Source organism: Mauremys reevesii, linkage group 12 (assembly GCF_016161935.1).
Source record: "Mauremys reevesii isolate NIE-2019 linkage group 12, ASM1616193v1, whole genome shotgun sequence".
Taxonomy (NCBI): Eukaryota; Metazoa; Chordata; order Testudines; family Geoemydidae; genus Mauremys; species Mauremys reevesii.
The window spans coordinates 11,321,946-11,348,826 of record NC_052634.1 but is presented as its reverse complement, the minus strand read 5'-3'; the positions used below and the strand labels follow the sequence as shown (position 1 = coordinate 11,348,826).

At 53.1% G+C, this 26,881-nt stretch overlaps 1 protein-coding gene and 1 long non-coding RNA gene across 10 annotated transcripts in view; one reads left to right on the top strand and one right to left on the bottom strand.

Moving 5' to 3' along the window:
- The window catches only part of LOC120375521, a 54,601-nt gene extending 39,684 nt beyond the window's left edge, over positions 1-14,917 (top strand). The window contains exons 3-4 of the long non-coding RNA XR_005586596.1: positions 12,598-12,721; positions 14,026-14,917. This is a non-coding gene — a long non-coding RNA (uncharacterized LOC120375521). The remainder of the gene's footprint in view (positions 1-12,597; positions 12,722-14,025) is intronic.
- The window catches only part of OPCML (opioid binding protein/cell adhesion molecule like), an 854,468-nt gene that overhangs the window by 4,295 nt on the left and 823,292 nt on the right, over positions 1-26,881 (bottom strand). The window lies entirely within an intron of this gene.

Sequence of the window (26,881 nt, the reverse complement as noted above, 5' to 3'; positions counted from 1 at the left end):
GAAATTCTTTCCCATTGGGCTCCTTCTGGAAATCCCGGAGAGAATCTTTACTCAAGACTACACTGGCCTAAATTGTCAGGGAGGTTCAAATGAAGTGGCCATTCATAACGAGAGCAGATAAATATATTGCCATTGGAGACCCCGTCCCTTGACTCCAATTCAGAATATCCCTTTGCTTTTCCACAGGACTTTTCCTCCTAAGGAAATGGCCCACAGACATCCATAGGTTGTTTTCCTTTAAGTGAATTTTAGTGCTCAGGAAAGGCTCTGGACTATTTAAATACTGGCTAGTGGACCAAGAAAGGTGCAGGCCTGGCCACTGAGGAGACAGCAGTCTCCTGTTTATCCCCAGAGAGAATTCAACGCAGGCTTCCCACCCGCGCTCCCTTGCACCTTAATTTTAAATCTTGGCATCAGCGAGCCCATTCCGCCCTTAGCCTCTGTGCTGTGCTAACACGAGGTCCAGGCAGTACAGTTGTGATGGGGAAGAAACATGAACTGAGCTAGCTCATTTCACATAAGCCTCCTAGGCATTCCTCAGGTTGCTACCGACGGGGACTGGATTTGAGCTGATAAGCAAGAGGCATTACACATTACACTCAGCACGGACATGTAACTACTGGCAGGATGGAAGGTGATGCCTGTTACCAATCTGTTAGCACTGTACAGCCAGGGCAAGGTTGAAATGTCATGGGGAAGTCATGATGACACTGGCTCCCACGGGTGGGGGCTGGGGTCAGGAACAGTGAGATCAAGGGCTGGAATGTCCCCTATGTGGATGATTTCCGAGTAGGAGCCAGAGCTGCGGAGTATGGACCCGCACTGTTTTTACGGCAGGGGAAAGGCACTGGCCGCTTGTAGCGCTCCCAAGAACTGCCCCCGTTGTCAGAGTGGAGTCCTCGGGACTCCCTCCCAACCCCTGCTCCCGGGGTATCCCAACACCCCTCCCGCGCAGTCTCATCCCAGTGAGGAGAACTCGGTGCGCTGCTGTTGGAATCTGTATTGACCTGGGCCAGGAATCCCTATGGGGCACAAGGGCCGGTTGCTTCTAAAGAGCTGTCACCCCCTGCTTTGCCCCATCCCCCTCTGCAGAGCCTGATCCCCGTGGAGGATTCCTGGAGGGGCTTCCTTGGGGTCAGAGAGTCAACGACTCCCCCTTCCATGCTCCCCTCCCCTGCCAGGAGGGAGCCCTTGGCCCAAAGGACCTCATTGTATATGCAATAGGGAGGAGAAGGGCAGAGAGGAAGAGGAGTTCCTCCCAGGGAACGTTGTGAAGTTGTCGATGGGTGGCACTGCCTGACCCTAGAGATAAGAAATAGCCGCCTCCCCATCCCCAGTTTGCACGCCCCATGCAGACCATTGGGGGCCATGCTGCAGGCACTGTCACATGCAGCATGGTCCACTGGTGTCGTCCCATATCCTGCATCTGTCGGGGATGGTGTGGTAAAGACACTCCTAGCCTTAGGGCCAGGGGAACCAGACTGTAAGTGACGTGTCTTTCACCGGCGTCGTCCCGTTTAGGTCCTGTAAGTAAGAATGGGTTTAATCGTGGCTGCTGAGTCCCTGTTTGACACCTCCCACAAACCCCCCACACTAGATCCCAGGCATAGCAGGGACGGGGCTGCGGGTCAGGATGAAGGGGCCTCCGCAGAGCTGCGTGGGAAAGTAGGGACGAGGGTTGGAGTGTGTTAGCAGAGAGATGTGGGAAAGCCCAGGGCGGGAATAGTGGGGGCGGCGGCAGATCAGAACTGAGGTGCATTGTCAGAGCTGCGTAGAGAGAGCTTACGCAGAGAGCCCGCAGCTTGAGCTGTTGCTGTCAGTCAGTGGGTTTGAGCCGCACCACAATGAAGCTGCCTCAAACGTTGGCATATATAAAAAAGCCAGAACCCTGCAGCCGGCTCCACCGTGCTTTGCAAGTTAGCGTAAATGCTCTGCATCCCTATACGTGCTTTCTCCGGAGCACCACATTGCTGCAAAAAGAATCTGACCCCCCTTTACCCCAACAAAACTCCATAGACCGCATTGCCTCTGGTAGGCTCATTTGCTCACAGTTCCAGATTATATATCTATGTATTTTGCACAGCTTTCCAAAAGCTCTGGATTTAGGATAGAATCTGAGCAGAAAGAAGCTCTCTCTCCAAACAGATTGTCCCCCCACTGCACTCCCAGTGGAATTGCTAGAGACGAAAGACGCCAGGAAAGCGTCGTGCTGTTTGATTAATTAATCACAATTTTAGAGTAACCCTGATTGACTGGAGCCACGGAAAAGAAAGCAGCTGTGCCTAACTCCTCCCATCTGGAACTCTTTATGCTGTAACTGCTCTTAAATGCTCTACACTCTTGTAGCTCTGTTCTCTAGTGGGCTCTGTTTTCCCCCCTGTACATGAAAAGACAGATCTCAGTTGTTATTTAACTCGCCTAATGGCACTAGCCTAATTAAAAATTGATAACTACCACAGCGCACGGGCAGACTGCGAACCGACAACTACCGCGTGCGGCCCCTGCTCATTTTAATGCCATTCCTCTTCATACCGGGGAATATTAGCAGTAACGATCCGTTGATTTTACTTTCTCCCTTCGAACACGGAGAGCCCCGATCTCAGACAGGCAGGGCTTCTAGTCCAGGACTTAGGCCATTCACTTGAGAGGTAAGAGGGTAAAGTTCAAATCCCTTTTCAGCAAGGGGTTCAAACCCCGGGGAGTACCCAAACCACTAGCCTGCAGAGGGCTCGCGTTTCCTTGTCCCTTTTGGGCCAATAAATATTTAATCAAAGTGGAATAGCTTCAACAGGCAGGAGTGAGGGAGTCCCCCATTGTGGTACCCCCAAGGTTAAGGCATAAATCTAGGCTGCCTGAGATGCCTGCTCAAACCTGCTTTTAACAAGCAGAGGGGAAATTCGTACCCGCATCTCCCTCAGGCCATGTGAGTACCCTAACCCCTGGAGGAGACGGGCAGTGTCGGAGACCCTTCTTTAAAGGCCTTTTCCTCATCAGACAGAGGGTGGAACTGAAACAGGGTCCTTCACATCACAGGTGAAGACCCTAACCACTAGGCTAAAGGTTACACCCCAGGCCTCCAATTCCTTCCCCCTCTGCCCTCGGCTGTTTTGCAGGGTGTTAGGCCGGTACTTCACTGTCTCATAAGAAACGGTTGGGGCATCGAAGTCACCTGACTCCGGGAGAGGGGGTTCCTGGCAGAGATAGGAGCTGAATTCCCTGAAAGAGGCAGGGCTTAGCAGAACCTCTCTCATTGCTGTATCCCAGTGGCTAGCTCAGGCAACTCCCTGCTGGCTTTTATGAATTCCGTTCTTAGGTACCGGTCTCTCCCTTTTCTTTGAAGAGGGAGCCTACGTGCTCAGCTCAAGCGTTGGGAATCTCTTTCTTCCAATTATTTTTTCTAGGCATCTAAAAGGCAGCGATGGCACTGCTGATATTGCCACATCTAAGTCCTTCGGTGGATCTGGGTCGCAGTCCTGAGGTAGGGAGGAGCTGAGTCCAGGTATATTTGGTCCATTTTATAGGCAGACCATGCTGTGACTGTAAGGGAGCAGAGAACGGGCATATCGCCCTGATTGCAGAGGAGAAGGGTTATGCTGAGATTGGGCATGCCACATCACCAGGACCCAGAGAACTGAGAATGGGCATGCGTTGTGAATGCCACAAGCACTGACATCACAGAAGGGAGTACAGAATAGATGCTGTCAGTGCAGGCCACAGCCTCGCACCCAAGACCAAGGTGGGGAATTGAGAACAAGCCGCCTCAATGCCTGCCATAGACACAGATCCCTAAACCTGGGGTGTCCAGATGGGTGTGTGAGAGGCTTTCTGGAGTTCCTCTTCCCCCACACTCGTGCTGCTTGGGATAGGGAGCTCTAAATTCCTTCTCTATCTGCTTCTCTGGAGGTCAGCTGCTGTCTTCAATCTTCTCTTTTTCCCCTGCCTCTAAAAGCTGAAGTAGCGTCACATCCACTGGTAGCATAAATGTTTGGCAGCATAAGATGCGTGTCCATTCCCAGCTACTCTGTGCATGGGAATGCCTCTCTACTTTGGGCCAACACCAGTTCAGAAATAGAATTCATCTTCCCCAAGAATAGAACAATAACTTGGGCACATCAGTGCAACATCTGATTCCAAACTCCACATTAGCGCCCTGTTCATGCCGAGTGTTTGCTTTGCATCAGCAACGTGGAAGAACATGCGTGAATCTGCATGTTCCTTGTCCTTGTGATCCACCTCGAGTTCCGGCAGAGGGGAAACGGGGCATACTTCAAACCTTGGATAGCAACATCTCCAGACTGGGCAATAACGATCAGCTTGCTGAAGATCTGACAATCAGTAGTTTATTGTTTGTCCTGTCTGCTTCTTCTCTTGTTCGATTGTTTTGCTGAGATTACCAAATGATTTGAGATTGTGCCTCACCCCTTTGCAGCCTCCTGGGTACGAACTGCTTCATTTCTTGTGTGCCGTTCTCTCTGATCATGCACTAACTTTCTGCAATTTCAGGTGGGCCCACGGTGTTCACAAGTGGCTGTCTGTTGTCTGGGCTTCTTCCAGGTTCAGTGCTAAAAGGATTTGTCATTCTTGGACAGACGTTTCATCTGCAGCCATGCACTTTGCGATAGCTGCTTTGTGGAGCTCTGTTGTCGAAGGCTGCCCTTCACACATTTGTTTTGTCACAGCTGTTACAGCTGCAGCCAGTTAATACTTGGTCAGAGCCTTATCTTTTGTGCAAAGATGCTGATGCTTCCCACAGTTCTTGTTGAGTGATTGCTCAACGGACATGTCATGCCATCCACCATTGAAGGGTCTGGCAGTTGGGTATACTGCTCCCTGACAAACAACTAGGACGTGACATATTGCTGGCTTCTCCTCCTCCAGAAGTCCGGTTTCTGCTACATTTACAGAACTCCATCTAGCATCGTTCACATGACCACATTGGAAGTAAGTGGAATCATCTCTGCAAATGTCTCAAGCTCCATGGATTTGTCATCATCTCTCTTGTCTGCTAAGTATCCATTAGTAGTTGGGAGAAATCCATTAGATAGTTTTCCCAGAAGAGAAATGCTTATGAACAGTTTTTTTCTTGGGTAACATAAGTGTCCATGACCTGGTGGAGTGATTGTGTACTATTCCTTAAGTCTACCAGCGCATTCAGTGCTTCTACTCTGTTTCCTCTGTGTGCCTTCTCTACAGCTTCAAATGCATCACTGTACAATCCAGCTTTCTCCAAGATGTGTCACCTTCTGGGAGAACACCATTGTTCATGGAACCGCCAACTGTCATCCATTTCAAGCAGTTCATTGCTTCATTCATTACTTTGTGGATACTAACGCCATGGTTATATGTTTTCCTTCTTAGAGCGTGGCTCATAGACGGTGGTTTCCACAAGAATGTTTTCAAACCCACTTTCCTTCATTGCTGCCTATATTGCCCATGAAATTCAGCGCAGAGTGCATGACTCCCACCTCAAGGTGGTTCCTATCAAATTAGTTTTGATTCCTCCATTTAACCAACTGTGCTTTGCAATAGGTTGTTTCATCATAAACAACGTATGTCCAGTCTTGGCCCTGAGAATGAAACATATCCTGAAAATATTTCCTCATTGTATATGCTGTATTAATATTAGTTGCTGGTGCAGGAATCCTAGGACAGTAGCCACTATTCATAAAATAGCAGACAGAATTTTTTTTCTCAGATCAGTCCATTCTACAAATAATGACACACATTTTGATGTATTACCTGCTATGGACAAGCTCATGCTGTCATGTGACTACAGACTTTTGCTTTAACGGAAGGCAAAAAGTACAGTCGCTCCCCGACTTACACAAGCGTACCATTCCGGAACACCTTGCGTAACTCGAATTTTGCGTAAGTCATCAACGTATACCTGACCATTATGCAAAAAAACCTAAACCAAAAACCAAAAAAGACTTTCTAGCTTACAGAATTTACAGAACTTTTTCCGTAAGTGCGGATTTGCGTAACTTGGGTTTGCGTAACCCGGGGAGCGTCTGTACAGGAAAATGCATAAAATATATCATCTGGGGCTAAATATTTCCCAAACTTTCCAAAACAGTACACTGTTTTTTATATAGGTGCATTAGCAATTGTATTTAGAAGCTTTCTGCCAGTTTTGGTCAAAATTAGGTTACGTCTACACTACCCGCCGGGTAGCGCTCGATCTATCGGGGATCGGTTTATCGCGTGTAGTGTAGACGCGATAAATCGATCCCCAATCGTTCTCCCATCGACTGCTGAACTCCAGCTCAGCAAGAGGCGGAAGCAAAGTCGATGGGGGAGCCGCTGCAATCGATCTCGCACCATGAGGACGCGAGGTAAGTCGAACTAAGATACATCGACTTCAGCTACGCTATTTTTGTAGCTGAAGTTGCGTATCTTATGTTGACACCCCCACCCCCCACCCCCCAGTGCAGACCAGGCCTTAAACTATGTTTCTTCGAGTTGTGTCCCTTTTTGTGATTTTATTATTTTTTTCATGTGTGACAACAGTACATTTTTTGTAGCTGATGGGTTACCTTGACTCATTAATAAGATCCTTTTTAGATCTGGCTGGCAGACTAAAGTAAGAATTATCCCTATTTTAAAAATAACTTGAAATCCCACCAAAACATTTTTGTTCCAATCCCAGATGGATTTTTTTTTCTGATTTATCCAATCACCCACCATTTTTAAAGCTATAATTTTCGGGTTACCCTAAAACAACACCCTTCCCCGCAACTGCTAGTAAACCAAAAATTCCATGACTTGACCAACTCTATCCAAGAAGTGTGACTCCTCCCTGCGCCTGGCTCGGATTACTTAAACCATTCTGCCTCTCTAGGCTAACTGGAGAAGGCAGCCAACAGCAGAGGGGAGACAATATTCACATTTCGTATTTAAAGGGGCTCAGTCCAAGTACCTTGATATCTTTTCATTTTAAGCAACTCTGGAATTGTAACAAAGGCCGCCCTGGCCTTTGCCCATCCCATTATGCCCATCATGCCCATCCCATTATGTTTTCAAATCAAGCTCTCCGGCTGTAATTGGAAGAGAAACCCAAAGCTGCTCGTCTTAGCACGTTCCAGACACAGACACGCAGAGCTCTGCGTGGACTCCATCTGCTCCCATGTGCTACGTGGACAGGTGTGTTTAAGCGCTAAGGGAAACGCAAAGAGCAGCATCGAAATATTGTTAAATGTAATTATAGCTGGAGAGATTGATCTTAAAGCATTGATCAAATAAAAGGCCGAATGACTTTCAGCCTGCTTCCTCTGCCTGAGGCCGGGGAGTGGAAGGGGGAGAAGGGGCCTCATTAAGCTGCATGAAGAACATAGAGATTGTCTGATGAAAGGCACACTAGGAGGGCAGAGTGTGATTGCTGCCCAAGAGCTACGGTGATGGGCACCACAAAAATGGCTAAAGAGCCAGTCGGTCCCAAGTGGCCTACTTAAATTAATCTGAATTAAATAGGTTGAACTAGCTACCCTAATGAAAACAGCCTTAAACTAAGGTTTGCCTTGAAGGAGCTTAACTTGCTCCTGTCTCAACGGGCAAAATTGCCAGGGACTTCAGTCAACCAGTATCAGGCCCTAAACTGGGGAATGATACAGTCTACGCTGGGGAATGAGACAGTGGAATGGAAATGCTAGGGCCAGTAGTATGTAATGGGGAAAGGCGGCGTGATCTAGAGGACAGGACGCTGTAATAGGAGTCGGGTTCTATTCCTGGCTCTGCCACTGACCTACTTTGTGACCTCAGGCAAGCCACTTCACTGTTCTGTGCCTCAGTTTCCCCACCTGCCCTTTGTCCTAGTTGTCGATTCAAAACGTAAGCTCTTTGGGGCTGGGACTGTCTCTTATTGTGCGTTTATACAGCACCTGGCACAACAGGGCCCTGATTTTATTGGTTCGGACTCCTAGCTGCTACTATAATACAGATAATAAACACCAATAAACTAGCAGTTCTCTTCCACTTGCCTTACTCCCCGGGTTCATGCCTCATGGTGCAGTTAAGCAGTACAAGTGCCCTGCCCACAGCGGAGTGTCAGGAATAATCGGAACATGCTAGCTAGTTTTCCGGTGCTTCTTGTCTATGCCAGTGTTTTAATGTCACAAGCTAAGAACAAACCCGATTTGGACTTGCTTGAAGTGGGGCTAACGTCAACAGTACAAAGCCACCTTTAGAATGAGTGCGGTTACCCAGAATGCTAGAATTCGCCACTATCCAGAAAAGGCCAGATTGAGTAGAAGTAAAATGTATCATTCCAGCACAGCACAAAGTAACATATGTTCTGCACCTGTGATCTTCAGCCTTGGGAAGGTACAGTATATACCCCAGGGTCTCATGCGAAACCAGGAAAATGGGGTGTGAAGGACAAAAAAAAAAAAGGAAAAGGCAAAGGCACCATAAAGACTTCGTGTACAGAGTAAAGAGAAAGCAGGGAAGGACATAAAGAAAAATAACTACAGAGGAAAAAAATAAGGAGCCATGCAGAGAAAGGCCCATAAAGAAGACATAAAGCTGTTTGAGAATTTGTAAGGTCAATTTGTGTGTGTGCAGGGGGCGAGAAGAGGGATTACTCAGCCAGAGAGACCATTTTCAGTGGGAGATGAGTCTGAAAACAGGTTGACAAACGTGACTGTGCTCCATCGCGGTTTCTGCTGGCGGCGACGCTGGAAGACAAACCTCTTAAAGGAGCCGATTATTCTAAGAGAGCCTGAGTGGAACATGACTTTATGACGGGCGAAGGGCGAGTTTAATAACCAGCTGATGCTACAAGTGCAGTCCGCTCTCCGGCCTCAGCTTCACCTTGGATTTGTCTTGCACGTATGGAGGGAAATCTAGGCAATCTGTTCAAGGAACTTGTTTTCCTCAAGTTAGTGGGAGTGCCTGGGTCGCTCACCCGGTGGAGCGGCAACTGGGCAGGGAGGAAGGGGGTTTACATTCCAAACTCAGCTTGCATCCTCTGTCTAGTTTGGTTTAACTGATTGAAGTCAGTTGCCTATGAACTGCATATGGCAGCAGCGTGGGTGTGTTTTGGGGAGTTCCCCTCGGCTTTATGGCGCCAAGGGTTTCACTGGCCACTTGGCAGGACGTTTTTTTTTTTAATCGCAAATCCATCCAAAGGAAATATTTGTCCCTGCTAGTTTAGATTAACAGGAACTGTTCACTGTTGTTCACCAGCTGCCCAAACCGCAGTGGGATATACTCAGCCTCCAATTACAGAGAGAGGGGGAACCTCTTGTCTAGATCATCCTTCGCGAACTTGGCTGGCTTATAATCTTGCTGACGGACCCTAACTGTTAGGGGAGAAATTCGCCCCTTTGCAAGGACTTGCATGAGACCTTTGCACTGCTTAACTCTCACGCTTTAAAGCTTAAGTGAGACCTTGTATGGACCCTTCTACAGAGGGTGTCTGGGACCCAGGACAGAAATAATGCGCCTCTGTGTCTCATAGCTGCTATTGGGCTGGACATCTCAAGACCCTCCACCCTCTCGGTAACTACAGATGGGCCAAAAGCGAAGCCTCTGGTCAAAACCCCTCTGAAATCCCATGGAGGTTCAGATTTGAATCCCCAAATTGAAAGCCACCTCTGTGGTTCTACAGTCACACTTTCAGATTCGTCCCAAGTTGATAGAAAACTTGAGACTTCAGCTGAGTTCAAAAGATTTTTGCCATGTGGGGAGACAAAATCTTGTGAGATTTCAGAGCCATCAGTCTCTTATTCGGCTGTAACCTCAAACCCTGAATTCCAGTTTAGACTCCCATCGGAACAGCTCCCCCTTCTCAGCTCACTGCAGTGCAGTCAGAAATAACTGCGACAAGAGGAAAAGGGAACTTTCCCCCTTTAAAAGAAGAATCGTTAATTTATAATTACACATTAAGTGCAATCTCTCACACTTGGCTGTGATCTGAACTGAAAATAAACACAGTGTGCACAGCCTAACCTCATTAATTTTAAGGCAAAGGAATAACAACCATCATAATGAAAAAAAAATAATGGAGTGAGGGGATCTAATTAGCTGATGCGTCTCTCCGCTTGTTCAGGAACACAAACCTATTTTCCGCAGTGCAAAACCAGCCTCGCCAAATTGTTTCATTTCAAACAGAACTTTTATTTTCCTTAATTACAACAGACTGTGGTATTATGTTTCCAGGCATCTACCAGATGATCTTTGTAGAGCAATTAAAATTATTTTGTGCGGGGCGGGGGTGGGGAGGGAGGGAAGTGCGGTGGGTGCTTGTTTTGGTTTTGTATTTTAAAATCGCATCGAGTTGTTGCAGGGTACAGTGCTGTGACTAGGAGCCTTGTAATGCTCTGTCAGAAAAGCTAATTTCAGTCGGATCATCACAATAAAGACAGAGACACTGCCAAGCTGCAAAAACTCCAAGCCTCTGCTGACTTTAGCAAACGTCGAGTTGACGGCGTCAGAACTCGGAACGCTAGGACTAATAACCAGATGGCAATGATTCGGGAAAGGGTGGAGGGGGGGGGGGACGCTCATCAGAAATGAAATGTGAAATGTCTGCATATTTTTCTAATATGTTGACATTTTGCAGGTTTCAGAAAATGTAACTGATTGCGCGGCTGTCAGCCAGAAAAAGGAAGGGACTGATTCACTCCACTCCTCCGTAACTAAATCGGAGATGTGAAAATGTATTTGGGGAAGGAAATGGAAGGCTCTTCAGAGTGCTTGCTACAGAGGGGAAAAGAAATCCCTTGGCAATAATTTGCTTAACCATTTCTGATTGAAAGTGGGTTTTTTTCCCCACCTTGTTTCAGTTTGAATTCAAGGCACTTTCAATATGACTCACCAATTTACCAGATGAAGCCAGTATGCTGTTTGGGAGTCTGTGTGCAGAAAGGGACTGGTTTTGCTCAGTGCTACCTACGAGCCAGAACCTTTAGAGTCAAGTTGGAATCCAGAGCACCGCCAAAGTCCAGGGAGTGTCTGCAATCACTGTTAAGGCCTGGGCTTATAATAGCGATAAGCAAGATTTGCAGAGGTTGGCTTCGTATCCATTGGCTAAAGTAGGGGTTCTCAAACTTCATTGCACCGCAACCCCCTTCTGATTACTACACAACCCCACTGGGTGGGGGACACCAAAGACTGAGCCCACCCCAGCACTGCCACCCCAGGTGTGGGGGGGGAGCAAAGCGGAAGCCCAAGGGCTTCAATCCTAGGCAGGGAGCTTGTAATGTGAGCCCCACCACCCAGGCCCGAGGCCGAAGCCGCACCCTGCCACTTTGGGTTTCGGCTTCAACCCTGAGCCTCAGCAAGTCTAATGACAGACTTGGTGACCCCATGAAAATGGGGTCCCGACCCACAGTTTGAGAACCTTTGGGCTAGAGGGGGCCTCCATTTGATGTTAGTTTGACTCACAACAGAGCCCTAAATCCTGAGGTTTGGATGTGGGTCCATACTCTCCCATAGTTTGGAGATCAGACTCATGCTGTGATTCACCCCAATCTCTAGCTAGCACCCGAAAGTTAAAGTTTCAAGAGATGAATGAAGATGTTATTGTATTGTCCCTAACCCTCTTGTGCCGCCCTGAAATTCAAAGTGAATTGTAATGAAGGTACTTCCTTGTGGCCCAGCTGATCTCACTCAAAAACCTGCAGCTAGAACAGGAGCGGGCAAACGGCGCCCGCAGGGCTGCCACCTCCGTGGCACTGCGGGCCCCGCGCTGCTCCCAGAAATGGCCGACACCATGTCCCTGCGGCCCTGGGGGGGGTGGGTGAGCTCTGCGCGCTGCCCTTGCCTGCAAGCACCGCCCCCGCATCCCCCATTGGCTGGGAAAGGGGAACTGTGGCCAATGGGAGCTTTGGGGGAGGTACTCACTGGTGAGGGCAGGGAGCAGAGCCCTTTTCCCCCTTCCTCCCCCCGGGGCTGCAGGGAGCCAGCCTTAGCCCCGCTGTGTGCCATTGCCACCTCGGAGCAGCTCCAGGTAAGCGGCTCCGAGCCGAACCCTGAACCCCTTCTGCAGCCCAATCCCCTCCCACACTCCACACCCCTGCCGTACCCCAACCCCGTGCCCTGAGCCCCTCCCACCCCCTGCACCCCACCCCCCTGCCCCAGCCCTACATTCATGGCCCTGCATGCGATTTCCCCACCCAGATGTGGCCCTCGGGCCAAAAGGTTTGCCCTCCCCTAAGCTAGAACCTACTGCGTTACTTTCCTGCAAAAAGGTAATGACAATAACTTTCCATGGGCATGATACATGGATCTCATTCCTGCCACGCCTGGAGCACAGCTCACTACAGTTGTCTTTGGCCTTTAAATGGTAAAGGAAAAAAAAATCAGCCTGTTTCTCTCTCCTCCCGCCCCCCCATCAGGTTCTGAATGCAATTAGTGGGATGCTGTGCCTTTGTCTCATCTCCCTTAATCCCAGGGGATTTGAAAGGTACAAACACAACACAAGACACAGAAAACAAACAACCGAACAACCCAGTACGCTCTTAACTTTTGTGTGGAGAGAAAGCTCAAGCTAGTGGGTTTTATTCAAGTTGTTTTCTTTCCTTCCACAAGAGCCGGACTTGAGTGGAGACACAATATGAATTGATATTTCAACCTGATTTTTTTTTTCCCTTGCAGCTGTGATAGCAGAAGCTTCCACTATGCTGGGTCTCGTGGGATTTCTCTTTTTCGCCCTTCCCCTCTGGTGAAGAATACTCTGCCCATGGCTGTGTTTCTCACTCCAGTTTATGCAGTAAGATGGGTCAGACGCTGCTTTATTATTACTTTGGGTGGGGGAGATATTCCTTTTGGGTCAAGAGATGGGGGTTCTGTTTTGTTTTCTCTCCCGCTGCGGCTTCTAGCTGCACTTGCTGTTTTTCAGATTACAGATTAATACTGCTGCCTGTTCCACTTGATCTTACTCACAGTTTGCAGCCGTCTTCATTCTGCTGCATCTTGTTTATTTTTACCCAATCTCATGTTCTCCCCTGCTCCTTTATCTTGGCTTCTGAAATCTGATTAGCTGCGGCTCAGTAACCTCCTCTATTGTTCCTGTCTATCTCGCTCCTTTATTCACAACTTTCTAGACTCTCATTTTTCTGAAAATGTTTACGAGATGGGATTTTTTTTTTTTGTCCTTTTTAAAATGTCGCTTTGTAGCAGCCTGGCTTTATAAACCTGGGCCTCTGTTGAGGGATCGCGGGTCGTCATTTTCACCAGTGCAAAGTGGGTGGGGAGTGCTACCCACTAGGAGCGTTTTCATTTCCCTCACCCTGGTGTAAATGACCCTATGGCTGCTTTAGGCCCTGCAGAGGAGCTCAGCACTCAGGGAAGTAAATGCAAAGAGGATCCGTCCCTTCCCTTCCATACAAGTTCTAGGGAGGGGGAGTGGTCAGGCTGCTCCAAACTCTCTCTCCACATCTGGGGGCAGCTCTTCTGGGCAATGCAAGGGGAGTGCCAGGGCAAGGCGCCGTTCAGGGCCTGCCCCTGGAGTCCTGCAGGATCTGTCAGGGAGAAGAGGGAAGGGTAGGAGGACCCAGGTCTTCCCCTTCCAGCAGGTGCCTCCTCTGAGCCACTTCCTCCCTTCCCTTCAGTTGCTTGCACAGTCTCAGTAATTCAGAGCTCCAGCTGGACCCAGGGAGAGCTTCCCCCTAGTCAGGGAGAAGGGGAGGGGACAAGCGCGCGGGGTCAGGCACCCATTCTCCCGGGTGAGTCTTGCTCATAGTCCTAGTCTTCCTCCTGCAGACTGCACTGCCTCAGCGGGTACTGCATGTCTGCCCTCTCGCAGCCACTCTCTCCTTCTCCCAGGCTGACTGCCAGAGCTCCTTCGGGAGCTGAGGGTGCCCTGAGGAGCATGCCTGGCAGCTGCTAAGGAGTGGGGCCATAGTGCCCCAATACTGGGCCACCACCCCTTTAACCTAAGTGTGGGCGGCGTGGAAGATGTGGAATGATTTTCCCCTTTTGCTACTCCAGGATGAGAGTTCTGCACCCTCCCACCTCTCCCCCCCCCACACACGGCTCCCTCAGTAAAAGGAAAATCAGCCTAACACCTTGTTCTTTCCACAGTTCATCTCAAAGCATCTTCCTTTTCCACTCCCTGTCGTGCAAGACTACTACCATCAAAGCAAATTGCTGAAGCAAGCAGAGCCAGCTTTGCCCCTGGTGGTGGAGAAGAGGGAAGGTAGCAACCGCTGCGCTAGGGAAGAGAGCTTCACGCTGCCGAGACCGTGCACGGGCTGCCTTCTCTACACTTCTTTGAGAAACGTGGTTGATTTCTAATACATATTGAAAGTGATCTTGCTCCAGACAAAGATCACAGTCGAGGCATAGTCGAACCCTAGCCCTGCCATGCCTGCTTGGCACTGTGGCCATGCCCAGAGGCTAAAAACCCTCGTGAAATGCTGCTGATACACCCCCAAGCATAATCTGACCACACCCCTCCCATGCCCTGATAGGCATCATTGAACGCCAACGCTGACAGGCTGCGAAGCTAAATGCTTAATTGAACCACCATCCTGACAAGGCCCCCGCCACAGATTGTCTATCCTCTGTGATTCCACAAATCTAGAGATGGGGGTTTTATGATCCTCCTCTTGAAGGAGGGTCACTTTGGTGACATAGTCATTGGGCCACAGCCCCAGCCGGCCGGTTGGGTTAGTGCGGTGGTTGGAGCGCGTGCCCACCGGCCGGGAGGTTGGCGGTTCCTATCCCGTTTCTTCTTGAAGAGAAGGGAGTTGAGCACTTAGCTCTCAACTGAACGGCCTAAGTGCCGGTCTGGGATGTGGGGTCTCCCTCTCTTTTCTGCTGAAGATGGGCCACTGGCAGTAAATAGCACATGAGAATTGGGCTCCAACCTCCCTGTGGCTCCCTTGGTAGTCCCGTGGTTTGGTTCCTTACCCGCAAACCGGTGAGTGGCTGGTTCAAGACCCTTCCCCCTTTCTGTTTGTTGGGAAGGGATGGCCCCTTCATCTCTTATCGCTCAAGCGTTCCACTTTAACTATATATTAACCAGGGCAAGGTAAGCTTTTGTGTCCTTCTCCGGTACGGGGGTTAGGGTGCACGCTTGCAGTGGGGGCTGATTCCGGTTCAGATCCCTTCCAGGTAGGTTAAGATGGGGCAGGCGTCTCAATCTCTTACCGCTCAAGCGTTCCACTTTAACTATATATTAACCGGAGCAAGGGAAGCTCTCAAGTCCCTCTACGGTACAGGGGTTAGGGTGCTTGCTTGGATTGTAGGTGACCCTGGTTCAATGCCCTGCTGTGTGGGACAGGAGGGCCTCTGGTGGGTGAGATGAGACCCCCTCCTAGCTGAGCGAGAGGCCTGTCACAGGGCCTCTTGCTCTTTTAATTAAAGGGGCTTTTGCTGCTGAGCAGTAAAACCCCCTCTCTCTCTTGTCCACCATGATCAGGATACACGCCCAGGTTGTGGCAGACCCCAGGGCACTCCCCTGCTCTTTTGAGGGGTGTGAACTGGGGGCTGCCAGCTCCTGGGGGAGAGTCACTGGTGAGCGATCCCTGTCCAAATCCCCTCTCAGTCCCAAGAAGACAATGGCCTCTTGAGAAAGAGAGGGGGTTCAGACAAGGATGGCTCACCACAAAGGACAGTCACCTAGGAGGCAGGAAATCCCTGTGCAAATCCCTGCTGAACAGGCAGCTGGGGGATTTGAACCAGGATCTCCCACAACCTGGGCGAGTATCCTAACCACTGGACTAAAGAGAGAGAGTTGCTGGGGAGGCTGGCCCAGAGCACATTTAACTCAAGTGGAACAGCTTCAAGTGGCAAGAAGGAGACAGGCAACCCCCTCGCTATTACAGGAAGGTCAGGGGACACGCACCAGGCGAGATTCGAGCCCACATCTCCGGCACCCCAGGCACAGAGCACGACCATCAGGCTACAGAGGGTACTGGTTCTGGAAAGAGGACCAAAGGCCATTTAATTAAAGTAGAACAGCTTTGAAAGGCAAGAAGGAAGGAACTCCCAGATAGATGAGCGCACACAGCCACCCACTTGAGAGAAGATTCAAACTCACATCTGCCCCCAGGCCAGGCACCCAGACAAACCACCACCAACCTACAGAGGGATCTGGAATTGGAGGAGGCCCAAAGGCCATTTAATTAAAGCAGAACAGCTGCCACCGGTAAGAGAGACGCAGCCGCCGCATGGCAGTACCCAAAAGGCTACCAGGCCAGGGTTGAGGGGCTCATCTCAAGCCCTTTTGAGCATCAGCAGACCTGGGGAATTGAACCCCCAGCAGCCACATCCCACACATGTGGCACAACCACTGGACCACGGCAGATGCTATACTAGGCCCTTTGCCCAAACAATAGTTAATTAACGTGGAAGACCTTCTACGGGCAAAGAAAAAGCAACAGCCTTGATTGCCACTGCAGGAGAGGCAAGTCAGATCCACGGAGAATATCTTTCAAAGGTCTTTGCTGCACACTGAGAGAGGATTTGAACCCATGGGAGCCACACCCCAGACTGCTAGCCGCACCGCTGGACTAGGGAGGAAGGTGTTGAAGTCCTCGGCCCAACTAATATTTCATTCAAGTTGAACAGCTTCACGGGCAAGAGGAGGGGAACACAAGACCCCCCCATCGCTAGAGCTGCGGAATCGCAGAGCGGAGACAGGCTGTAGGAGAGCCCGCTTCAAATCCCCCCAACCTACCAGGCAGGCGGGCAGGAAGGGGATTTGAACGAGCCATCCTCAGGGTCCTTCTGTGAGGCCTAACCATGGGAATCAGAGAGGGAGCCACAGCTTTTAACTGGGCCCTGCAGCCTGGCATTAAAGTGGAACAGCTTCAAGTGAGGGCGCGTCCATCGCTGTAGCCCGGGACCCAATGATTAGGGCACTCACCCGGGCGGTAGGTGAGTCCTTTGCAAATCCCTTGCGCTCATCAGGCAGAGGGGAGCGTGAACGGGTAGATTGCATCAGACCAATGGGCCAGCTAGCCCACCACCCTGTCTTCCCACAGCGGCCAACGCCACCTGCTTCAAAGGCAACGAACCAAAGAGGCCAATCTTCGAGCGATCCGGCCCGTCGGCCCCTCCCGGCAGCTGGCAGGCAGCGGGTTAAGGACTCCCCGAGCATGGGGCCGCGTCTCTGACCGCCTGGACTAACGGCCGCTGAGGGACCCATTCACCGCGCACGTTCCCATTCTTTTTTCGAACCCACTTCCGGTTTTGGCCCGCCCCACATCAATTGGCGACGAGTTCCACAGGCTGACTGCGCGTCGCGGGGGCGAAGTACTGCCTGGGGTTTGGGTGAAACCTGCCGCCTACTAATTCCAGCGGGCGAGCCCTGGGTCTTGCGTTGCGTGAAGGGGCGAGTAGCACGTCCTGAGCCACGTTCCGCACCCGAGCCAAGATTGGCTAGACCTCTAGCAGCTCCAACCTTAACTGTCTCTTTCCCCAGCTGTACCTGAAGCGGCCCCCTCGACCCCCATCCCAGGCGAGGCCCCTAACCACTAGGCTAAAAGTTACACGGGAGGCCTCTGCCTCCTTCTCCCTGGGCTGTTTTGCGGGGCGTTGGGCAGGTCCCTAACCAGCTCACACTGAGTGGGTTAGGCACCTAAGTCACCTGAGGGATTCCGGGCCGTGGCCGGCAAGCAGAGGTTGGGAGGGGAAGATGCTGGGACAGTTTCCTTCTCCCCGCCTGATGAGCAGGGAGTCGAAGAGGGCCCTGCAGTCTCTCGAGCGCGAGCCCTGGCGCCGAAGGAAAGGAGAGCCTGAGGAGGCTTGCCGGTTGTAGCACGTGGAGGCTGTGCCACTTTCCTTCAGTAGTAACTGGGCAGACTTGCTCCACGTACCCCTCTGTAGTCCAGTGGCTCGGGTACTTACCTGGCATGTGGTTAACGCTAGTTCAACTCCTCCCCCAGCTTGCTGAGGAAGGACTCAAATGGCCTGTTCTGAAGCGAAGCGCCAGCTGCTGGACTCAGAGGTGTTCTCCTGGGGTGCTTGGGCCCCTTGACTCTGTCTTTTTTTCTGCTGAAGCTGGTCCATTTACTTGCATTACATAGTCACTGGGCCAGCCAAGCACCCAGCAGCATGCTATAGTCAGGGGTTTGTGCTGCATGCCCAGCATGTGTGCGGTTGGGGTTCAAAGCCCCTTCCTTCTTGCTGAGACAGGATGTGAACCTTGATCTCCTGCCTCTCCGCTGAATGGCCTGAGCGCCAGGCTAGGCGGCTTTCCCATGTGGGGGCTCTCTCTGTCTTTTCTGTTGAAGGAGGGTCATTTTCGTGACATAGTCATTGGGCCAGAACCCCAGCAAGCTGGTTGGGTTAGTGCGGTGGTTGGAGCGTGTGCCCAGTAGCTGGAAGGTTGGTGGTTCCCATCTGCTTTCTTCTTGAAGAGAAGGGAGCTGAGCACTTAGCTCTCAACTGAAAGGCCTAAGTGCCGGGCTGGGATGTGGGGGCTCCCTCTCTTTTCTGCTGAAGATGGGCCACTGGCAGTAAACAACACATGAGAATTGGGCCTAACTTCCCTGTGGCTCCCTCAGTAGTCCCGTGGTTTGGCTCCTTGCCCCAAAACCAGTGAGTGGCTGGTTCAAGACCTCTGGTCCTTGAGAAGGGATGGCCCCTTAATCTCTTATCGCTCAAGCGTTCCACTTTAACTATATATTAACCGGGGCAAAGTAAGCTTTTGTGTCCTTCTCTGGTATAGGGGTTAGGGTGCGTGCTTGCACTGGGGGCTGGTGCCGGTTCAGCTCCCTTCCGGGTAGGTTAAAACAGCGTGGGCCTCTCAATCTCTTACCGCTCAAGCGTTCCACTTTAACTATATATTAACCGGGGCAAACAAAGCTCTTGTGTCCTTCTCTGGTATAGGGGTTAGGGTGCATGCTTGCACTGGGGGCTGGCACCGGTTCAGATCCCTTCTGGGTAGGTTAAAACAGTGTGGGTGTCTCAATCTCTTATCGCTCAAGCGTTGCACTTTAACTATATATTAACCGGGGCAAGATAAGCTCTTGTATCCCTCTATAGTATGGGGGTTATGGTGCTCGCTTGGATTGTGAGTTACCTTGGTTCAAGTCCCCGCTCTACTGGGCAGGAGGACCTCTGGTGGGTAAGAGGAGATGTTCCTAGCTGAGGAAGAGGCAGGTAGGAGGGCTGGTGGGGAGAGAGGTAGCAAGCATGGGGGGCGGGGGGGAGAGAGAGGACAGAGACCCCCCAGTGGAGGAAGAGGCAGGTGGCAGGCAGTTAGGGGAGGCAGGCAGGTAGCAGAGGGGGGGATAGAGAGAGGCAGGCAGGAGACCCCCCCAGAAGAGGCAGGCAGGTAGCAGAGGGGGGGATAGAGAGAGGCAGGCAGGAGACCCCCCCAGAAGAGGCAGGCAGGTAGGTAGCAGAGGGGGGGGGGATAGAGGGAGGCAGGCAGGAGACCCCCCCTCAGAAGAGGCAGGCACGTAGCAGAGGGGATAGGAGAGGCAGGCAGGTAGCAGAGGGGAGGGGAGAGAGGCAGGCAGGAGACCCCAGAAGAGGCAGGCAGGTGGGTAGCAGAGGGGAGAGAGGCAGGCAGTGGAAGAGGTGTTGGTGAGGCAGGGTGCAAGAGGAGAAGGAGGCCCCTATAGAGGTGCTCTCCTATAGAGCAGTACACACCTCATAGGGGCCACCTTCTCCTCTTGCACCCTGCCTCACCAACACCCCCACCTCTTCCACTTCCTGCCTCTATCCCCACTACCCACCTGCCTCTTCTGAGGGGGTCTCCTGCCTGCCTCTCTCTAACCCCCCCCTCTGTTACCTGCCTCTTCTGGGGGGGGTCTCCTGCCTGCCTCTCTCTATCCCCCCCCCCTCTGTTACCTGCCTGCCTCTTCTGGGGGGGGGTCTCCTGCCTGCTACCTGCCTCTTCTGGGGGGGGTCTCCTGCCTGCCTTCTCTCTGCTACCTGCCTCTTCTGGGGGGGGTCTCCTGCCTGCCTCCTCTCTGCTACCTGCCTCTTCTGGGGGGGGGGTCTCCTGCCTGCCACCTGCCTCTTCCTCCACTGGGGGGTCTCTGTCCTCTCTCTCCCTCCCGCCCCCCATGCTTGCTACCTCTCTCCCCACCAGCCCTCCTACCTGCCTCTTCCTCAGCTAGGAACATCTCCTCTTACCCACCAGAGGTCCTCCTGCCCAGTAGAGCGGGGACTTGAACCAAGGTAACTCACAATCCAAGCGAGCACCATAACCCCCATACTATAGAGGGATACAAGAGCTTACCTTGCCCCGGTTAATATATAGTTAAAGTGGAACGCTTGAGCAGTAAGAGATTGAGACACCCGCCCCATCTTAATCTACCCAGATGGGATCTGAACCAGGGTCAGCCCCCAGTGCAAGTGCAAGTGCACACCCTAACCCCTGTACCATAGAGGGACTTGAGAGCTCCCTTTGCCCCGGTTACTATATAGTTAAAGTGGAACGCTTGAGCGATAAGATATTGAGATGCCCCTCCCATCTTAACCTACCCAGATGGGATCTGAACCAGGGTCAGCCCCCAGTGCAAGCGCACACTCTAACCCCCGTACCATAGACGGACTTGAGAGCTTCCTTTGCCCCGGTTAATATATAGTTAAAGTGGAACGCTTGAGCTGTAAGAGATTGAGAGGCCCACACTGTTTTAGTCTACCCAGAAGGGAGCTGAACCGGTGCCAGCCCCCAGTGCAAGCATGCACCCTAACCCCTATACCAGAGAAGGATACAAGAGCTTCCTTTGCCCCGGTTAATATATAGTTAAAGTGGAACGCTTGAGCGACAAGAGATTGAGACGCCCCTCCCATCTTAACCTACCCAGAAGGGATCTGAACCAGGGTCAGGGCCCACTGCAAGTGCGCACCCTAACCTCCACACCATAGAGGGACTTGAGAGCTTCCTTTGCCCCGGTTAATATATAGTTAAAGTGGAACGCTTGAGCGGTAAGAGATTGAGACACCTGCCCCATCTCAACCTACCAGGAAGGGATCTGAACCCGGGTCAGCCCCCACTGCAAGCACGCACCCTAACCCCCGTACCGGAGAAGGACACAAGAGCTTTGTTTGCCACCACCATAGAGGGATTTCAGAGCCTCTTTTGACCCGGTTAATAGATAATTAAAGTGAAATGTGTGCGAGGCAAGAGATCAAGGGGCCATCCCTTCTCAAGGACCAGAGGTCTTCAACCTGCCACTCACTGGTTTAGGGGCAAGGAGCCAAACCACGGGACTACCAAGGGAGCCACAGGGAAGTTAGCACCCAAATCTCATGTACTATTTACTGCCAGTGGCCCATCTTCAGCAGAAAAGAGAGGGAGCCCCCACATCCCAGCCTAGCACTTAGGCCGTTCAGTTGAGAGCTAAGTGCACAACTCCGTTCTCTTCAAGAAGAAAGGGGATGGGAACCGCCAACCTCCCAGCCGCTGGGCACGCGCTTCAACCACTGCACTAACCCAACCGGCCGGCTGGGGCTCTGGCCCAATGACTATGTCACCAAAGTGACCCTCCTTCAACAGAGAAGACAGAGAGAGTCCCCACATGGGAAAGCCGCCTAGTCCGGCACTCAGGCCATTCAGCGGAGAGGCAGGAGATCAAGGTTCACATCCCGTCTCAGCAAGAAGGAAGGGGCTTTGAACCCCAACTGCCCACATGCTGGGCACGCAGCACAAGCCCCTGACTAAAGCCTGCTGCTGGTTGCCTTCCTGGCCCTGTGACTATGTAATGCAAGTAAATGGACCGGCTTCAGCAGAAAAAAAGACAGAGTCAAGGGGCCCAAGCACCCCAGGAGAACACGTCTGAGTCCAGCAGCTGGCGCTTTACTTCAGAACGGGCCATTCGAGTCCTTCCTCAGCAACCTGGGGGAGGAGTTGAACTAGCGTCGACCACACGCCGGGTAAGTACCCGAGCCACTGGACTACCCAGTTACTACTGAATAAAAGTAACTTCAGGACAGGCTATTCAAGTTGGGAAGGAGTTGAAGTAGCATGGCCCCATGACTATGTAATGTAAGTGGAACATGTCCCTGCCACTCCTCCAGTCTGATGGCATAATCGAACCACAACCCTGACACGCCCCCAGGCTAAAAGCATAATCAAAGCACAGCCCTGACACGCCCCTGCCAAGCCCCTGACACGCCCCCCCAGGCTAAAGGCATAATCAAAGCACAACCCTGACACGCCCCTGCCAAGCCCCTGACGCCCCCAGGCTAAAGGCATAATCAAAGCACAACCCTGACACTCCCCCGCCAAGCCCCTGCCAAGCCCCTGACACGCCCCCAGGCTAAAGGCATAGTCAAAGCACAACCCTGACACTCCCCTGCCAAGCCCCTGACACGCCCCCCAGGCTAAAGGCATAATCAAAGCACAACCCTGCCAAGCCCCTGACACGCCCCCAGGCTAAAGGAATAATCAAAGCACAACCCTGACACTCCCCCGCCAAGCCCCTGACACGCTCCCAGGCTAAAGGCATAATTGAACTGCAACCCTGACACGCCCCCGTGAAGTCCCTGGCATGGCCCCGTCATGCCCACACCCAGTCTAAAGGCATAATTGAACCAGACCCCCCTTCATGCCCCTGCCAAGACTCTGCCACGCCCCCCCCCATATGTCTCTCAAGCTAAAGGCATAATCAAAGCACAACCCTGACACGCCCCCGCCAAGCCCCTGACACGCCCCCAGGCTAAAGGCATAGTCAAAGCACAACCCTGACACGCCCCCGCCAAGCCCCTGACACGCCCCCAGGCTAAAGGCATAATCAAAGCACAACCCTGACACGCCCCCGCCAAGCCCCTGACACGCCCCCAGGCTAAAGGCATAATCAAAGCACAACCCTGACACTCCCCTGCCAAGCCCCTGACACGCCCCCAGGCTAAAGGCATAATCAAAGCACAACCCTGACACGCCCCTGCCAAGCCCCTGACACGCCCCCAGGCTAAAGGCATAATCAGAGCACAACCCTGACACGCCCCCGCCAATCCCCCTGACACGCCCCCAGGCTAAAGGCATAATCAATGCACAACCCTGACACTCCCCCGCCAAGCCCCTGACACGCTCCCAGGCTAAAGGCATAATTGAACTGCAACCCTGACACGCCCCCGTGAAGTCCCTGGCATGGCCCCGTCATGCCCACACCCAGTCTAAAGGCATAATTGAACCAGACCCCCCTTCATGCCCCTGCCAAGACTCTGCCAAGCCCCCCCCATATGTCTCTCAAGCTAAAGGCATAATCAAAGCACAACCCTGACACGCCCCCGCCAAGCCCCTGACACGCCCCCAGGCTAAAGGCATAATCAAAGCACAACCCTGACACGCCCCCGCCAAGCCCCTGACACGCTCCCAGGCTAAAGGCATAATCAAAGCACAACCCTGACACGCCCCCGCCAAGCCCCTGCCAAGCCCCTGACATGCCCCCAGGCTAAAGGCATAATCAAACCACAACCCTGACACTCCCCTGCCAAGCCCCTGACACGCCCCCAGGCTAAAGGCATAATCAAAGCACAACCCTGACACGCCCCCGCCAAGCCCCTGACACGCCCCCAGGCTAAAGGCATAGTCAAAGCACAACCCTGACACTCCCCCGCCAAGCCCCTGACACGCTCCCAGGCTAAAGGCATAATTGAACTGCAACCCTGACACGCCCCCGTGAAGTCCCTGGCATGCCCCCGTCATGCCCACACCCAGTCTAAAGGCATAATTGAACCAGACCCCCCTTCATGCCCCTGCCAAGACTCTGCCACGCCCCATATGTCTCTCAAGCTAAAGGCATAATCAAAGCACAACCCTGACACGCCCCCGCCAAGCCCCTTACACGCCCACAGGCTATAGGCATATTCAAAGCACAACCCTGACACGCCCCCGCCAAGCCCCTGACACGCCCCCAGGCTAAAGGCATAATCAAAGCACAACCCTGACACGCCCCCGCCAAGCCCCTGACACGCCCCCAGGCTAAAGGCATAATCAAAGCACAACCCTGACACGCCCCCGCCAAGCCCCTGACACGCCCCCAGGCTAAAGGCATAATCAAAGCACAACCCTGACACTCCCCCGCCAAGCCCCTGCCAAGCCCCTGACACGCCCCCAGGCTAAAGGCATAATCAAAGCACAACCCTGACACGCCCCTGCCAAGCCCCTGACACGCCCCCAGGCTAAAGGCATAATCAGAGCACAACCCTGACACGCCCCCGCCAAGCCCCTGCCAAGCCCCTGACACGCCCCCAGGCTAAAGGCATAATCAATGCACAACCCTGACACTCCCCCGCCAAGCCCCTGACACGCTCCCAGGCTAAAGGCATAATCAAAGCACAACCCTGCCAAGCCCCTGACACGCCCCCAGGCTAAAGAAATAATCAAAGCACAACCCTGACACTCCCCTGCCAAGCCCCTGACACGCCCCCAGGCTAAAGGAATAATCAAAGCACAACCCTGACACTCCCCCGCCAAGCCCCTGACACGCTCCCAGGCTAAAGGCATAATTGAACTGCAACCCTGACACGCCCCCGTGAAGTCCCTGGCATGGCCCCGTCATGCCCACACCCAGTCTAAAGGCATAATTGAACCAGACCCCCCTTCATGCCCCTGCCAAGACTCTGCCACGCCCCCCCCCCCATATGTCTCTCAAGCTAAAGGCATAATCAAAGCACAACCCTGACACGCCCCCGCCAAGCCCCTGACACGCCCCCAGGCTAAAGGCATAGTCAAAGCACAACCCTGACACGCCCCCGCCAAGCCCCTGACACGCCCCCAGGCTAAAGGCATAATCAAAGCACAACCCTGACACGCCCCAGCCAAGCCCCTGACACGCCCCCAGGCTAAAGGCATAATCAAAGCACAACCCTGACACGCCCCCGCCAAGCCCTGACACGCCCCCAGGCTAAAGGCATAATCAAAGCACAACCCTGACACTCCCCTGCCAAGCCCCTGACACGCCCCCAGGCTAAAGGCATAATCAAAGCACAACCCTGACACGCCCCTGCCAAGCCCCTGACACGCCCCCAGGCTAAAGGCATAATCAGAGCATAACCCTGACACGCCCCCGCCAAGCCCCTGACACGCCCCCAGGCTAAAGGCATAATCAATGCACAACCCTGACACTCCCCCGCCAAGCCCCTGACACGCTCCCAGGCTAAAGGCATAATTGAACTGCAACCCTGACACGCCCCCGTGAAGTCCCTGGCATGGCCCCGTCATGCCCACACCCAGTCTAAAGGCATAATTGAACCAGACCCCCCTTCATGCCCCTGCCAAGACTCTGCCACGCCCCCCCCATATGTCTCTCAAGCTAAAGGCATAATCAAAGCACAACCCTGACACGCCCCCGCCAAGCCCCTGACACGCCCCCAGGCTAAAGGCATAATCAAAGCACAACCCTGACACGCCCCCGCCAAGCCCCTGACACGCTCCCAGGCTAAAGGCATAATCAAACCACAACCCTGACACGCCCCCGCCAAGCCCCTGCCAAGCCCCTGACACGCCCCCAGGCTAAAGGCATAATCAAACCACAACCCTGACACTCCCCTGCCAAGCCCCTGACACGCCCCCAGGCTAAAGGCATAATCAAAGCACAACCCTGACACGCCCCCGCCAAGCCCCTGCCAAGCCCCTGACACGCCCCCAGGCTAAAGGCATAGTCAAAGCACAACCCTGACACTCCCCCGCCAAGCCCCTGACACGCTCCCAGGCTAAAGGCATAATTGAACTGCAACCCTGACACGCCCCCGCCAAGCCCCTGACACGCCCCCAGGCTAAAGGCATAATCAAAGCACAACCCTGACACGCCCCCGCCAAGCCCCTGACACGCCCCCCCAGGCTAAAGGCATAATCAAAGCACAACCCTGACACGCCCCCGCCAAGCCCCTGACGCCCCCAGGCTAAAGGCATAATCAAAGCACAACCCCTGACACTCCCCGGCCAAGCCCCTGACACTCCCCTGCCAAGCCCCTGACACGCCCCCCCCGTCTAAAGGCATAATCAAAGCACAACCCTGACACTCCCCGGCCAAGCCCCTGACATGCCCCCCAGGCTAAAGGCATAATCAAAGCACAACCCTGCCAAGCCCCTGACACGCCCCCAGGCTAAAGGAATAATCAAAGCACAACCCTGACACTCCCCTGCCAAGCCCCTGACACGCCCCCAGGCTAAAGGCATAATCAAAGCACAACCCTGACACTCCCCCGCCAAGCCCCTGACACGCTCCCAGGCTAAAGGCATAATTGAACTGCAACCCTGACACGCCCCCGTGAAGTCCCTGGCATGGCCCCGTCATGCCCACACCCAGTCTAAAGGCATAATTGAACCAGACCCCCCTTCATGCCCCTGCCAAGACTCTGCCACGCCCCCCCAGGCTAAAGGCATAATCAAAGCACAACCCTGACACGCCCCAAGCCCCTGACACGCCCCAGGCTAAAGGCATAGTCAAAGCACAACCCTGACACGCCCCCGCCAAGCCCCTGACATGCCCCCAGGCTAAAGGCATAATCAAAGCACAACCCTGACACGCCCCCGCCAAGCCCCTGACACGCCCCAGGCTAAAGGCATAATCAAAGCACAACCCTGACACGCCCCCGCCAAGCCCCTGACGCCCCAGGCTAAAGGCATAATCAAAGCACAACCCTGACACTCCCGGCCAAGCCCCTGACACTCCCTGCCAAGCCCCTGACACGCCCCCCCAGTCTAAAGGCATAATCAAAGCACAACCCTGACACGCCCCTGCCAAGCCCCTGACACGCCCCCAGGCTAAAGGCATAATCAGAGCACAACCCTGACACGCCCCCGCCGAGCCCCTGCCAAGCCCCTGACACGCCCCCAGGCTAAAGGCATAATCAATGCACAACCCTGACACTCCCCCGCCAAGCCCCTGACACGCTCCCAGGCTAAAGGCATAATTGAACTGCAACCCTGACACGCCCCCGTGAAGTCCCTGGCATGGCCCCGTCATGCCCACACCCAGTCTAAAGGCATAATTGAACCAGACCCCCCTTCATGCCCCTGCCA